The 14,729-nt window shown below is 35.7% G+C and overlaps 1 long non-coding RNA gene across 1 annotated transcript; it reads right to left on the reverse strand.

The window, feature by feature from the left end:
• Positions 1 to 590: 590 nt before the first annotated feature.
• Positions 591 to 10,800, reverse strand: LOC132014457 (uncharacterized). The gene is made up of 3 exons (XR_009403320.1): positions 10,713 to 10,800; positions 4,515 to 4,622; positions 591 to 844 (listed from the first exon to the last, which is right to left on the reverse strand). It is a non-coding gene; the product is annotated as an uncharacterized LOC132014457 (long non-coding RNA).
• Between the last annotated feature and the right edge of the window lie 3,929 nt (positions 10,801 to 14,729).

Genomic DNA, 14,729 nt, shown 5'->3' on the forward strand with positions numbered 1-14,729 from the left:
GTTTGGGGTACATCTACCATCAACTCCTAACTCACTCACCCTGACTCATTCCATTCTAGTAATTCCTAGGCCTCTTCATTTTCCTTCATGTTCCTTGAACACTTTGAGCTCCTTCTCACTTTGGGACCCTTCCTCTTCTTTCCATGTGTTCCATTTTCTCCTAGATATCTGCATAACTCACTCCTTCATATCATTTCTGTATCTGGTAAAATCCCACTTTCTAAAATACATTACCACTTCCTTCACTCTTTATCCATTATCTGCTTAAATTTCTTCTTAGCACTTACCACTAACTAAAGTTATGTCTCATAATTGTTTGTTAATTGGTCTATCCTTTGTTCTATTTCACTAGAATATAAATTTCATGAGGGCAGGGATTTTCTCTTGTTTACTGTTTTGTGTGTAGCCACCAAAGCAAGCCTGATACATTGTAAGTGGTAAATAGTTGTTGATTAAATACTAAAAAAAATTAATTTCTCACAAGTTTGATATGGAGATTAAACACAATAAAAGTATCTGTCACGATGCTTGACATAAAATCAGCATTTAATAAATGATAATTATTTTTATTGTTTAAGCTGCATTTTATTTTCCCATGCAGGGCATAGGAATCATCATGATGAAACATATGAGGCATATCATTTTCTCCTATCAGGACTTTGTGATGATTAATTTTATGTATTGATTTTTCTGGGAAATAGTACTCAGATATTTGGTCAAACATCTTTTTTTAGATGTTTTTGTGAAGGTGTTTTAATGTGATTTACATTTAAATCCATAAACTTGGGTGTGAAGCAGATGGCCATCCATAATGTGGGTGGATTTCATCCAATCAGTTGAAAGCCTGAAACAAAAAAGATCACCTCCCATGAATAAGAGAGAATTCTCTAGGAGACTGCCCTTGGACTGCAGCTGCAACTTCAGCTCTTCCTAGTCCTACAGCAGACTGCCTCTGGAAAGGAACTGCCACTCTTCCTTGAGTCTCCAGCCTGCTGTCCTCCCCCATCAGATATGGCATTCACCAAGACTATACAAGCTCATCTGCCAATTTCTTAAAATAAATCCCGTTCTATGTATACACACACACATCCTATTGGTTCTGTTTTTCTGGAGGACCTTGACTAATATGCATGTTTTCAGCTGCAAGTACACTTTACCATCTAGTATCTACTATGTCTATTATCATCACAAGTAACACCATGGGGATGTTCTTTCATAATGCAATGTGTTGCTTAGCAGCTCACGAATGGCAGGGCTGTGGGTTAGCCTCTCTTGTCAGTCTTGACTTTCCCTTCATAGTGACAGTCTGGCAGTGCACTTCCAAACAACTGGCTCTTCACACAACCACATTAAAGGTAAAAAGAAACAAATGGTGCTTTTCATATTTTTCTCTTTGATCAATAAGAAAAATCTTTGTCAGATACTTCTTTTCATGTCTTATTGACTTTAATTTATTCACTTTCCTGTATCTTGATGGCAAGGGAAGCTGGGAAATCCTATGATAACAAGAAGGAGTTGTGGGGAAATAGCTCTTGGTAAGCAACTATGACATTGGTCATGTGTCATACAAACATATATCACAGCACAATGGGAAAGAGTATAGGGTTAATTCTAGATGAGTCAGACTTGGTGTGCAAGATTTTATCACTGCATAGCCACAAATATGGTAGCCTAAACAGCATAGATTTATTACCTCACAGTTTCTTTGGATCAGAAGTATGAGCAGAGCTTAACCAGTCTTCTTAGGTTTCATGAGCTAAAGTTAAGACATGGACTGGGCTGCAAGCTCATCCTCAGCTCGAGGTCCTCTTCCAAGTTCATGGGATTTTGGCAGAATTTTACTCCTTGTGGTTGTAAGAATGAAGTTCCCTCTCATACGGCCCTGTCCACACATGACATTTGCTTCTTTTTTTTTTTTTTTTAAAAGATTTTATTTATTTATTTGACAGAGAGAAATCACAAGTAGGCAGAGAGGCAGGCAGAGAGAGAGAGAGAGGAGGAAGCAGGCTCCCTGCTGAGCAGAGAGCCCGATGCGGGACTCGATCCCAGGACCCTGAGATCATGACCTGAGCCGAAGGCAGCGGCTTAACCACTGAGCCACCCAGGCGCTTCTTGAAAACTAACCAGAGCCTACCTGTTGCTGCTTCTTCCTGTCTCTTACTTCTAGACTCTCTTTAAAGTTGTCTCCTGATTAGATCAGGTTCATCCAGGGTTGTCTCCCTTACAACTAACTTAAAGTCAACTGATAAAAGACTCCAGTTATATCTGTCCAATTTTTTCACCTTTGCCATGTAACATAAGAAAATTATAGAAGTGATTTACCATTGTCTTTTTCACATAATTGGTTAAAAGCCAGTTATAGGTCCCTCTCTCATTTAAGAAGATGGGATTGCACAAGATGTGGATCAATGGGGATCATCTCAGAAGTCTCCATACTGCACCTGGATTCACACTTCAATCCCATTACTTATACCTGTATAAATATTACCTAGTTTCTTCCTCAAGGTTCATCTTTTTTGTGTATGAAATGTGATTAACTTAGGGGATTATTGCTTAAGGCAATAACTACTATGAGTATTCAAATATGTTGGGGGAAATGAGCCTGGGGCTGAAAGTACCAACCCTCTAATCATGTGGGTGGCCCGCTTGGCACCCAGCCCCCATCCTTAGAGGCTTTCCAAAAGTCACCTCATTAGCATAAACTCCAGTGTGGTTGAAAGGGGTCTGTTATAAACAACAAAAAGACACTCATTTCACCTTTGTGTTCTGGAACTATTTCAGGAATAGGAAACAAAACTAAATATAACAAAAGATGCCCTTATGCTTCTTATGTAGAAACTTACAAGGGTTTTAGGAGCTACATGTCAGGATATTTCTTTTCAGAAATCATGACAAAAATGTGTAGCTTAGTAGTTGGCATGTGGAAGGCAAATGTTACTCTCCTGTCTAATCACCAATGAGTTGATAAATAAGATGAAATAAGTAAATGCTCAGCTCAGGATCTGGTCTCTAAAAACAGTACAATAAATTTCAATTTCCTCTCGCTTTCATTCTTACATATGTTATTTTAGAAGACATACTGCTTTTTTATGATGTTCATGTCATAAAGAAGATTTATAGCATATTCCTAAGCAGTTATTTAATTTTATGAGTTTTTATAACTCTAATTGTATAATTAAAGAAAAATCAACACTAATCTGTTGATCTTCTGATAATATTTAAAGTGAAAATATTTTTTTTACAATAAGATTTGTTTAAAAACTACAAAATTGAATTTTTATAAAAGGCCTTTTATTTTATGTGATAATATTTCTGAATGTTTTCAATGCCTAAACTAACCTGATAATTAATTTGGAAAGAAAATATTACTATAAATACTAACTATTGCAAATGTTTAGGTACTTTTAAAAAATGACATTTACTTGCAAAAAGAAAAAATTAAAACAGCTCACAATAAGAATAAATAATAAAGTGTGCCTGGGTGGCTCAGTCAGTTAAGCATCTGCCTTTGGCTCAGGCCATGATCCTGCGGTCCTGGGATTAAAGCCCGTGCTGGGCTCTCTGTCCATCTGGGAGTCTGCTTCTCCTTCTCCTTCTGCCCCTTCCACCGCTTGTGCTCTCCCCAACTCTCTCACCCACTCTCTCTCTCAAATATTAAATAAAATCTTTTTTTAAAGAATAAATAGTAAAAACATTTTTTAGAGTTTGAACGCAGAAAATCAGAGACCATTTAAAGAAAAAAAGGGCATAAATGCCCTATAAAATATGTTACTAGAAGAGAATATAAAATCTAGTTCTGTGTTTCTTAGCAATAAAAAGGTGGGGAAAAGGAGCGATGAGTCAGATAACTAATATTCTCTTAATATTCTTGTAAAAAGAAATCCATATGTATCTTTAAACTCCTTAGGGTGGGGAATTAATTATTCTTCCAGGTTATTATGCTCCTGGCCTGGCCTAGTGTCTTGGATTTTAGTCCCTAAATGCATGTTTGTTGAACTGAACTGTCACCAAAACTGTATCTCATATGGCAATGAACAGGAAAAGATACTGCATGGCTACTGATGTAAAGGAAGCCAGTAAATGTAACAAATCAGATATTTCAATGTAGGTTAGAGAAAATGCAAAAATGTTCTTTATAGAGGAGTTTCTCATGTATAGTATATAGAATTTAATCTTGAGAAAGCCATTTCTTCAAGGAGCTAAGCATGGTCGTAGAAATCCTTACTCAAATATAATATTTCAATTGAACATTTATTTATTGTTAGGATTAGTTAAAGCATTAAAGATTTATATATTTTGGATCTGGTCCTTGCATTCTAGGGATTCACAAGGCAACTAATTTGCGATTGGCATCTCTGATAAGCTCTGATATGTTGACATTCTGGAGAAGTTTGACTAAAGATAAGGGAAAATAGTTTATATCTATATATATACTGTATCTATAGTATATATCTATAAACTATAGTTTATATCTATATATATCTATATATTTGTTTACCAAGATTAACACATACTTCAACCAGACTGAAAGTGCTACCCAAATTCTGCACAGAAGGCTGTTCCTGTGAGTCCAATATTGTCCACAAAGAAACTGCTTGAATTCTTGATTTTGATCCCAAAGTCTGTGCCATAGAAAAGAGAGAAGTTGGCCTAGATAATTTAACAGCAGGTGTTATCAATAGGCAGTTTCAATCATTAAAGATCTTCAGCATGGCTCCCAAAGTGATTTACTTTTGAATATCATATAGTAATGATCTTATCAAAACAAGTTAGTAGGGGCATATACATACCCACATTTGACTTCAATTACTGGCGTTACTGTTGGTACTTGAAATTTGGAGAATATACAACCAAAGTCAACAATTTTTGTTGCTGTCCCTTTTCCAGCAATTAGTCAACAGATTTGACTGCTTCTGAAGGACTATTGGCTTCTAATGGTAAACTGTTGTCAACAGCATTGAAAAAAATATGTGGATATGTGTGGCAAACAAATTCTAAATGCCTCCCTAAGAGTCTTGGTGTTTACATACCTTCTCCTAGTTACTCAAGTTAACACAATGTAAGTATATTAATTGATTTTATAGATATAATTTAGGTTCCGTATAAGCTGATTTTATTATAGGGAGATTATTCTTTTTTTTTAAATTTTTAAATTTTTTTTTTATAAACATGTATTTTTATCCCCAGGGGTACAGGTCTGTGAATCGCCAGGTTTACACACTTCACAGCACTCACCAAAGCACATACCCTCCCCAATGTCCATAACCCCACCCCCCTTCTCCCAACCCCCCTCCCCCCAGCAACCCTCAGTTTGTTTTGTAAGATTAACAGTCACTTATGGTTTGTCTCCCTCCCAATCCCATCTTGTTTCATTGATTCTTCTCCTACCCACTTAAGCCCCCATGTTGCATCACCACTTCCTCATATCAGGGAGATCATATGATAGTTGTCTTTCTCTGCTTGACTTATTTCGCTAAGCATGATACCCTCTAGTTCCATCCACGTCATTGCAAATGGCAAGATTTCATTTCTTTTGATGGCTGCATAGTATTCCATTGTGTATATATACCACATCTTCTTGATCCATTCATCTGTTGATGGACATCTAGGTTCTTTCCATAGTTTGGCTATTGTGGACATTGCTGCTATAAACATTCGGGTGCACGTGCCCCTTTGGATCACTACGTTTGTATCTTTAGGGTAAATACCCAGCAGTGCAATTGCTGGGTCATAGGGCAGTTCTATTTTCAACATTTTGAGGAACCTCCATGCTGTTCTCCAGAGTGGCTGCACCAGCTTGCATTCCCACCAACAGTGTAGGAGGGTTCCCCTTTCTATAGAGAGATTATTCTTGAAGGCTTGATCTAATCACATGAAATATATAAAGGCAGAAAGTTTTCTCTAATTGGTTGCATCAGAAAAAGGCAGACATATTTGAGATGGCCTAGAAGATAAAGTAAACATTCATACTGTGATGGGCCATGGCAGTCCTATGTCAAGAAATTGCAAGAGACGTCTAGGAGAAGGAAGTGGTCCATGGTCAATAGCTAAAAGGAAAAATATGGCCTTCATTTCTACAACGACAAAGAAATTAATCTTCCAAAATACCATGAGCTTGGAAGAGCTTGGGGCTTCAGATGTGAGCCACAGCCCCAATTCAAACCTTGATTTCAGCCTGGGGAAACCCTGTACAGAGAATCCACCCATGGTGTTCTAGATTCTGACCTACAGAAGCTGGGGATACTAAATTTTTGTTGTTTTATGCTGGTAAGTTTGTGGTCATTTGTTACTCAACACATACCTTTTAACACAAAATAATACAACATGCATATAATTAATTTAACAGAATCAAATTATTAGATACATTAGGAGAAGGGAAAATAAGTTTAAGCTGCTTTAAATTTTTTAGAATTTCTGCCTAAAATGTACAAGGTAATTTCTTTCAATTTTAGCTCTATCCATAGTAATTTATATCTTAGAAAGAATGCACAGAGATAATGAAAAAAAAAAAAACAAAAACATGGAACATATTTAAAAATCACCGAGTGGTCTCCCTAAGTTGTTCTGTAAGGTATTTGAAAGATAGTAGTTGTGAGCAATAATGGAAATTTAAAAAAAAAACAAACTGTTTATGATCATGTCGAAAACGACAAACAATTCAGAGTGTATATTACTCAGTGGTAAGGTAAGCCACAGAACACTTTTGAGTGGTTGGGGAGGCTGGTTGGAGTAAGTGGCAGGAAGATTGCTTGTCTATCAGTGTGAAGCTGAGATTGGGAGTGGACCATGAAGCTCTTTGTCATAGATCATGTTAACTTTTGAGACTTTTTGAAGATAATAGCATGGATATTTGGTTTTGTAGTCTAAATTGTAATTTTAAGCCTGAATATAACTATAATAAATGTAGTGTTATTGGCAAAAGTATGTAAGTCATGAAGTTATAAATTTAAGGATGAGGATGATGAATTTAGTAGGGATAAATCAAATTTGAGATATGAGAAGATCATCCAAATGATAGGATGGACAAGCAACAAGAAACGGACAAAGATTCCAATATAGATTGTTGTTGCAGAAATAGATCTGAAGTTTTCAGGGTATAAGGTTATGGAAGGTGCCCTTTCCAGGGAAAGAAGGTAAAAAGTAGAGGAAATAAAAGACATGAGTGAGAAAATGTTACATTCAGAAGAAAGAAAGTTAAGAGAAAAAAGTTGCAATGTCTGTAAATTTTATGAGGCTATGTGAGAATTGGTATCATGATTGAGAGACAGAGATTTTTTTTTTAATTATGGTAAAATTTTTAATCATGATAAATTATTCTACCTATCCCAAGGGGTACAGTATGATGAATAATGATAAAAGAGACCTTTGAATTTGGTAACTGGAATGTGGATAGTGAATGAAACAGTTTTAGTAAAATAATGAGAGAAGAGAAATTATTCTAAAGCTAGAGGAAATTTAGTGCATATAAACTTTCTACAAATGAGAAGTTAAAGGGAAAGAAAGATGTTAACCAGGGGTGTCATTTATTTATTCATCCATTTTTCTGCTAATAAATCCCATGAATAGTGCTGGGCATAGTCTCAGATAAGAATAAAACCAATTTATACACACACACACACATATATATATGCACACATACATATATAATCATATTATGTGTAATATAATATGTAACTCATATTCATATATATTTAATGGTTAAGTTGCTATTTACTATTTCTGGTAGGCTTCTTGTCAGGTCGCAGTTTAGTGCTTCCTCTTCAAAATTACACATACATGAACACGTACACATGCAGACACATAGATATGATATTATGCATATGTATATACTCAGCCTAACTACATATGATATTTGATCTAGTAAGCTTATAATTTGTTTTTTGAAATACTCAATTAAATTACATTCTAATATTTTCCCTGAAGACTCAGAATACAGTGCAAATATCAATTCACTAATTCTTGCTGGGATTTCTTAAAAAATGGTAACTTATTATCCTTAATGATAATTTTACTCAGTGTAGTAAATAGGCCTATCTCTTGAATTCTTATGAAACCAGTAAATGAACATTTTTTTAAATCCCAAACATAAAATATTTCCATTTAAACAGTTAAAATCCTAGATAGTTTGCTTTTAATCAAATCCAGGTTATGGTCAGCATAGCTTGCATTGCAGAAGCATTTAAATGATTGACAATAATCAGAGTAAACTCATAATGGTTTCAAGGACAGACATTTCTATTCAAGTTCTCTTTATATATTCACATAAATCAAATAAATTTCCACTTCCCCTAACAGAATAGGAAGCTTTTTCTGATGCTGTGTTTGAAGAAAGACTATTCATGTGTCAATGAGTGAAGACTGCACTCATTGAGGAATATCTATAGAGGGAGAACAGGAAGCATCCCTCTGCTAAATATAGCACAAAAACTGTATTCAGGAGACAACTTTTAGGTTCATAATATAGTACACAACAAATGAAGGCTGTGAGTTTAAGAATCTGGAGAAAAAATAGGGTATTATACATAGAGGTTAATTCAAGGATAAAATGGGGATTTTTAGATTTCTACATTTAATGATCTAACAAATGCCTATAACAAGTTGCAACTCATTACTATTCTGAAGTAACTCCTCTGTGGGAGACTTCCATGTCTTAACAATCCAGGGCAGAATTTTGCTCGTAATCACAAAACTCATCAACCCATTAGTCTCAGTATTTTTATTCCCAAGCATGATGGAAACAAGTGGAGTTCCACATAGCGTGCACTATAGCAGGCTCTCAAGTTCCTAGGGGCATTGTATCATTTGTTCTCAGGTTGCTTTATGCTTTATAATAGGTATTTAGACTGCTAGTGGCACTTCCCCTTCCACTCCACTAAGAAACTGTGCAGGCTCTTCCATATTCTCTTTACTTTCCAAAATGATATTGAATATTTTTGATGGCTGCATCAGTGGGACAGGGTTCATTAGGAAGGTTACAACTGTATAAACTTCCAAAAGAAGTCAGTGGTTTTTCAATACCAACATATAAAAATTTCTTTTAAAATTGAAACCTAGTTGTGATTTTAATATACAATGATTGATTACACTGACTGCAGAAATTCATATGTCGTCCATGTGGACTCAAGAACCCCTTATAATAACTTATGGTCCCTGACATTCGAAACTTCAAGGATCAGAAATAATCAACCTAGTCTAACCTTCTCATTTTGTGTCTATAAAACTGAGGCTTAGAGAGGTTTGGAGATCTATCCAAGGTATCCCATTTAATTAATTGGCCTAGAACTCAGGTCTCTTTGACTCCCAGCAATGTACCAAGACCGCTGTTAACATGCCCCTTCATTCTTTCATGATGAAGTCAAATGACATAACTGTCAAGGACCACAAAGAATACACCTGCAGTCAAGGAAATTTTTGTAGCAGGAGAGAAGGTACATCATAGGGACTATGGGATGTCATGCTCAGAGACAGTGGGGAGGGGCCTATTATAGGATTAGGGGTTATACTACTGATTCTAAAGAGGGGTAAAGGAAGTTTTGTCCATTCTGTGTTGGGTGCCGCCTGGAAGGAGAGACATCTTGGTAACTAGATATCTTGGTAAATTTCATCCAGAAATGGGGAGGGTACTGAAGTGCAGTTATAGTTGTCTTTGATAAAGAAGCAGTAATCACTTATGTTAGTAAAAAGAAGGGTATATTTCTTTAGTCTTGTGGTTGCAAAGTTTTTGTGTCTATCTTATTTCAGACATGTTCCCTGAACGACATTGTGTCTGTCCTATTCCATCACAGTCACAACATGCATTGTTTGGTCATTGTTTATGTTGTTTATATCCTGTGATCATGTTTATGTTCTAGTTGGGAACATCATGATTTAGCTGTTAGCTGCCAAAGCCATTTTTCATTTTCTCAGTCACATATAGGCCAGATGATATTGATTCAGAAAGTACATTTGAGCCAACAGATGAAGTTGTAAAAAGAAACATTCTAGTTCCATATGGGACAAATTGGGCATCTGAGAATGAAGTGGATTGTCTCTCAGAGCTGTGCATTTCATGCTACCAAAATGATCTGCAAATCAAGATCTCTTGGTAAGAGGAAGATGAGAACAAAAGTGGTCTCTAGCACTAAATTTTTATGCTTTTAGCTCTAATTCACAAAGTTAGTTGCTATAATCATAAAGATGTAGGGCTCAGTTAGAAGAGACACACATGGCTAAAGAATCTTTAACATATTGTAAGTCAGACATTGTAAGCTTCCCAGGTAAGACACACATGGCTAAAGAATCTTTAACATATTGTAAGTCAGACATTGTAAGCTTCCCAGGTAAATGATTTTACCTTCCATGGGCTTGTGCTGCAGCTCAGAGGTTGGCATACAATCACATGATATGATTCTCTGTCCTATGGGCTTATATCCCATTATTTAATAAAAAGGAGATCTTTGTATAAGCAGCACATCTACTAAAATTAGAAGAATACACAAGATGTTATCAGGGCCCCTTGCACAAGGATGAGATCCTAGGATCCTGGGATCTAGCCCCATATTGGGCTTTCTGCTCAGCAGGGAACTTCCTTCCTCCTTTCTCTCTGCCTGCCTCTCTCTCTACATGTGATCTCTGTCAAATAAATAAATAAAATCTTTTTTAAAAAAATTAACTTACTCAAACGTTTCCAGCTCTTTCTACTTTCCATGCATTTGCTTAAGGTAGTTTCTTACCTTCTCCCATCGCTGTTTGTTGAATTACTACAACCATGAGGTCGAACTTAAGAATTCAAATGTAACCCCTGAATGCAGCCTCTTTTGATTCTACCCCCTTGATTATGATGTGTGGCCTAAAATGAAAGCCCAATATTATGTGCTGCTTTAACATCTGGTGAAATCGAAAGAGCCTCAAATGGCATGACTACAAGTTTTCCTCCCCACTCTGCTTCTAAAGATAAGATCCTCTAGGCAAACAACCTTCCTTATCAGTATGACCAGGCCTAGTCCCTGCTTGTCCCTGCGTAGCTGGCTTCAGTTACCTGTGAGGTCATGGAATTATTCCAATAAGCCAATCACATCCTCCCATGAGGACCATGAAACATCTTACCCTCTTGATACTATAAAGCCTGCTTCCCACAGCCCCTGGTTGTTTACTGTCCTCAAGTGTAACTCCTATATGACCCATTCTACTGTGCAATCTCCTCCCCTCTCAGTCTGTGAGTATATGTAACCAATCAACTGCTATCTACCTTACTTGAGGGGTTGTGTGTTTGCTTCTCTCCATAACCTGTGGGTGGGAATCCCTTCCTTACCGACAAGGTGAAGAGAAGGCAATTAACACAGAGACCCTTTCACTCTCCCTGAAGCAAGAATGACTATTTTCCCATCGTGTCTCTTTAACACTTTTTATGCCCCAGTACTCTTTATCATATTGTTGCTTAACTTATAATTATTATTTTGTAATTGTAACTCCTTACCGTAATGTGGATAGAGATCTGAGTCTTACTCAGCTTTGCATTTCCTCTAGGGTCTACGATGTCAACTTACAAATTGTGATGATTCTAATTCACATGATAATAGTATATTTTTGCACCCCTTCTCATTTTTGATGAATTTGTATCTAGTGTTTGCTCATGAGAAACATTTTTCTTTGTATGACTGAACTACTTTTCACTGTAAAAAGGTAGAAGCATGTTAGAGAGTAATCTTTCACTGGATCAGCCCCAAGACTGATGGAGAGCTATGTCAGCTAATGTCATGACTTCCATGTCCAGCTAGATATTGATGTTAAGCTAGTTGTCCCTTCTTTCCCCTGCTAGTCTTATGGGGGGGGCACATTTCTTACTAATATTCCTTCTTTATTTTAATACTGCTGGATACCATACACCACTGATAAGGCCAAGAGTATAATGGTTACATCATTTTAGAAATGGAACTGTTTTTATAAGTTTAGGCCATCTCCAAAAATTGTGGTCTGGGTGTTGTTAGTTTTGCTTGAGTGAGAAAAAGTAACTTAGATGCATAGATAGCTAGATCAGGGTTTTAAACAGGGAAATGTTGGGGGGAAACTCAAGCTTTCTGGAGTTTATGATAGATTTTATAGGACAAAAGGAAACTAATAATTAATGTAATAATCCAAAGTAAAGGAATTCATGTCTGTGGTGAGATGAGATTGAAAAATAAGCTGTCTCAAGTGGCTACCCAATGCTGACTTAGAATTTCCAAAAAAATAATAATAAATAAATAAATAAAAGAATTTCCTAGCAACTTCCAGTTCATTCTAATTTTTTCCCCATTGCGGTTGGTCATATATTTCCTCACCATACGTCTTGAATTTAAAAATGTTAGTGGGAGGGGGGGGGTCCCTGCTGGCCTACTTGGTTAAGTGTCTGCCTTTAGCTTAAGTCATGATCTCAGGGTGCTGGGATCAAGCCCTGGGTCAGCGCGGAGTCTGGCTCTCCCTTGTTCTTGGCCCTGCCCCACTTCCCCTACTGATGCTCACTCTATATTTCTCTTTCAAATAAATAAATAAAATCTTTGGAAAAAAATAAAAATGTTAATGGTGCTATATGGTGTTTTTTAAACATTTCATGCATGTATGAATTGCTTCCTCAATAATAGAAAATTGAGAACATAACTGATACTTCTTTTCCATCATTATAATATTTAGAATAATGTGAACAGGAACATCATAAATTATTACTGTATTTGGAAAGGTAACTTGGATTTGGAGGCGTTTGAAAAATATGTCCCTTTAATAGTGGAGGAGACAGAATTTTCCTACTCTGTTATATGTGGTGAAATCCAGAATGAGCCCAAGCCAGGCTGACTTCATGATGTTCCCTTCAAGAGACTAATGGTAGGATTTACTGTCCCTGTATTATTAGACTATTCTTAGGCTAAATCAGTATTGTCTTTTTTCCAAAAGAAATGATAATGAATTTTATATTGGTAATTAAAGTAGATGACAATTTTGCTTGCCTTTTACTAAAATTATGAAAAGTTAGGGGTGAAAAAATTCATAGGCAATTTTATTTTATAGTTTAGCATAAAAAAAAGTTATAATCACAGACACATGCCAATTACACAGCCAGCCATGAAAGAATTCAGGTCCAAGAAGTTAAAGATTCTCCAAAACAGAACCCCGTAGAAGTTACAAAATTTATTAAATGCTTGAATTTCTGCAGTTTTCTGCACACACAATTATTTCTTGAAGGCTCACATTTGCTATTTGAGAATAGAAGGGAGAAATATATATATATACAGTTGACTTTTGAAGAACATTGGTTAGAACTGCACAGGTCTCCTTATATGCAGATTTTTTCCAATAAATACAGTACTAGAAATGTATTTTCTCCATAACATGTTCTTCTCTCTAGCTTACTTTACTTTAAGAATGCAATACCAAATAAATATAGCATAAAAAACTTGTGTTGATTAACATTATGTTATTGGTAAGGCTTTTGATCAACAGTAGGCTATTGGTAGTAAGTTTTGGGGGAATCAAAAGTTATACTTGAATTTTTCACTGCTCAGAGGGTCAGCACCCCTACTACCCCTGCCCTGCATTTTTCATGGATCAACTTTATATATTTTTTCTCTTTATGTATATAAAATATACACATACATATTTATAATGTGTATATGTATATACATATTTATATATGATATATACATGCATGTATATATTTATACATATATATGTATGTACAGATATATATCTATATAAGACTCACATCTGCTGTATGGAATACAGTATTCAAAGCTTGACATTCCAGAAACATGTTAAGTTGAATTACAATGAATTAAATGTGAACTCTGATCAATAATGGCAGACAATAGGATATTACCACTTTTTACAAAAGTATTATCTACCTATAGTTTTCATCTTCCAATTTATAGACATACATTTTTCCAAATATCAACTTATTTTCATTAGCAAACCAGGAGCTTTTTTGTTTTGTTTGTTAGAAAATGACATGTTTAACATTTTTAAGAATCCTTAATTTTTAGGTTTTCCATTTGACTTTTGAAATATTGAAAAATAACAATTTGGATTTATACATCTCCTAGTATAGCATTTAACCTCTTTGTGTGCATTAGTTCACCTATTATGAAATAAGATCTGGTGTATACCAACCATATGTGGCTATTTTAACATTCAAAGATTTAACCAACTCCTCAGAGGCTTTGGGAAAGAAAAAATGCCCAGCGATGAAGCTTACTTCGCCCTCCTTAGATGGACATCCAGTCAGACTTCTCAGCATATTGAATTAAATCACAGAATGGTGGTTTTAAAATTGAAACTTGGAACAAAAGCCAAGAAAGCAAAAATTCCCAATGGACAATCTATTCAATGTCCTCTTTTAAATACACAGAGCATTTTGTACTTTAAAAAAAAATATCCACAAAAGCAAGGCCTAGTTCATTATTACTTTGCTAGCTGACCTAGAGTCTATTTCTGCCCACTGTAATAGGCCAGGTTCACTGAAGTGTAAATATTTCATAGCAGAAGTGAGAGATGCGCTGTTGATATCCTTGTACCATATATTTGAGAGCTTTTGGAACTTTCCTCCTTTCTGAGAGAGATGAGTTGTATTATAACTGTTTCAGTACTCTTCAAAAGCTCTTGCACATAAAGAAAGCAAAAGAATGCTTTGCATTTTTATTCTTTTTCAAAGCTCACCAGCTTTGCTAATAACTGCACCATCCATCTAACTCTTTGAGGACATAGCACATTGTTAAGTTGTC

The sequence above is a fragment of the Mustela nigripes genome, chromosome 1 (assembly GCF_022355385.1).
Source record: "Mustela nigripes isolate SB6536 chromosome 1, MUSNIG.SB6536, whole genome shotgun sequence".
NCBI classification, from domain to species: Eukaryota; Metazoa; Chordata; class Mammalia; order Carnivora; family Mustelidae; genus Mustela; species Mustela nigripes.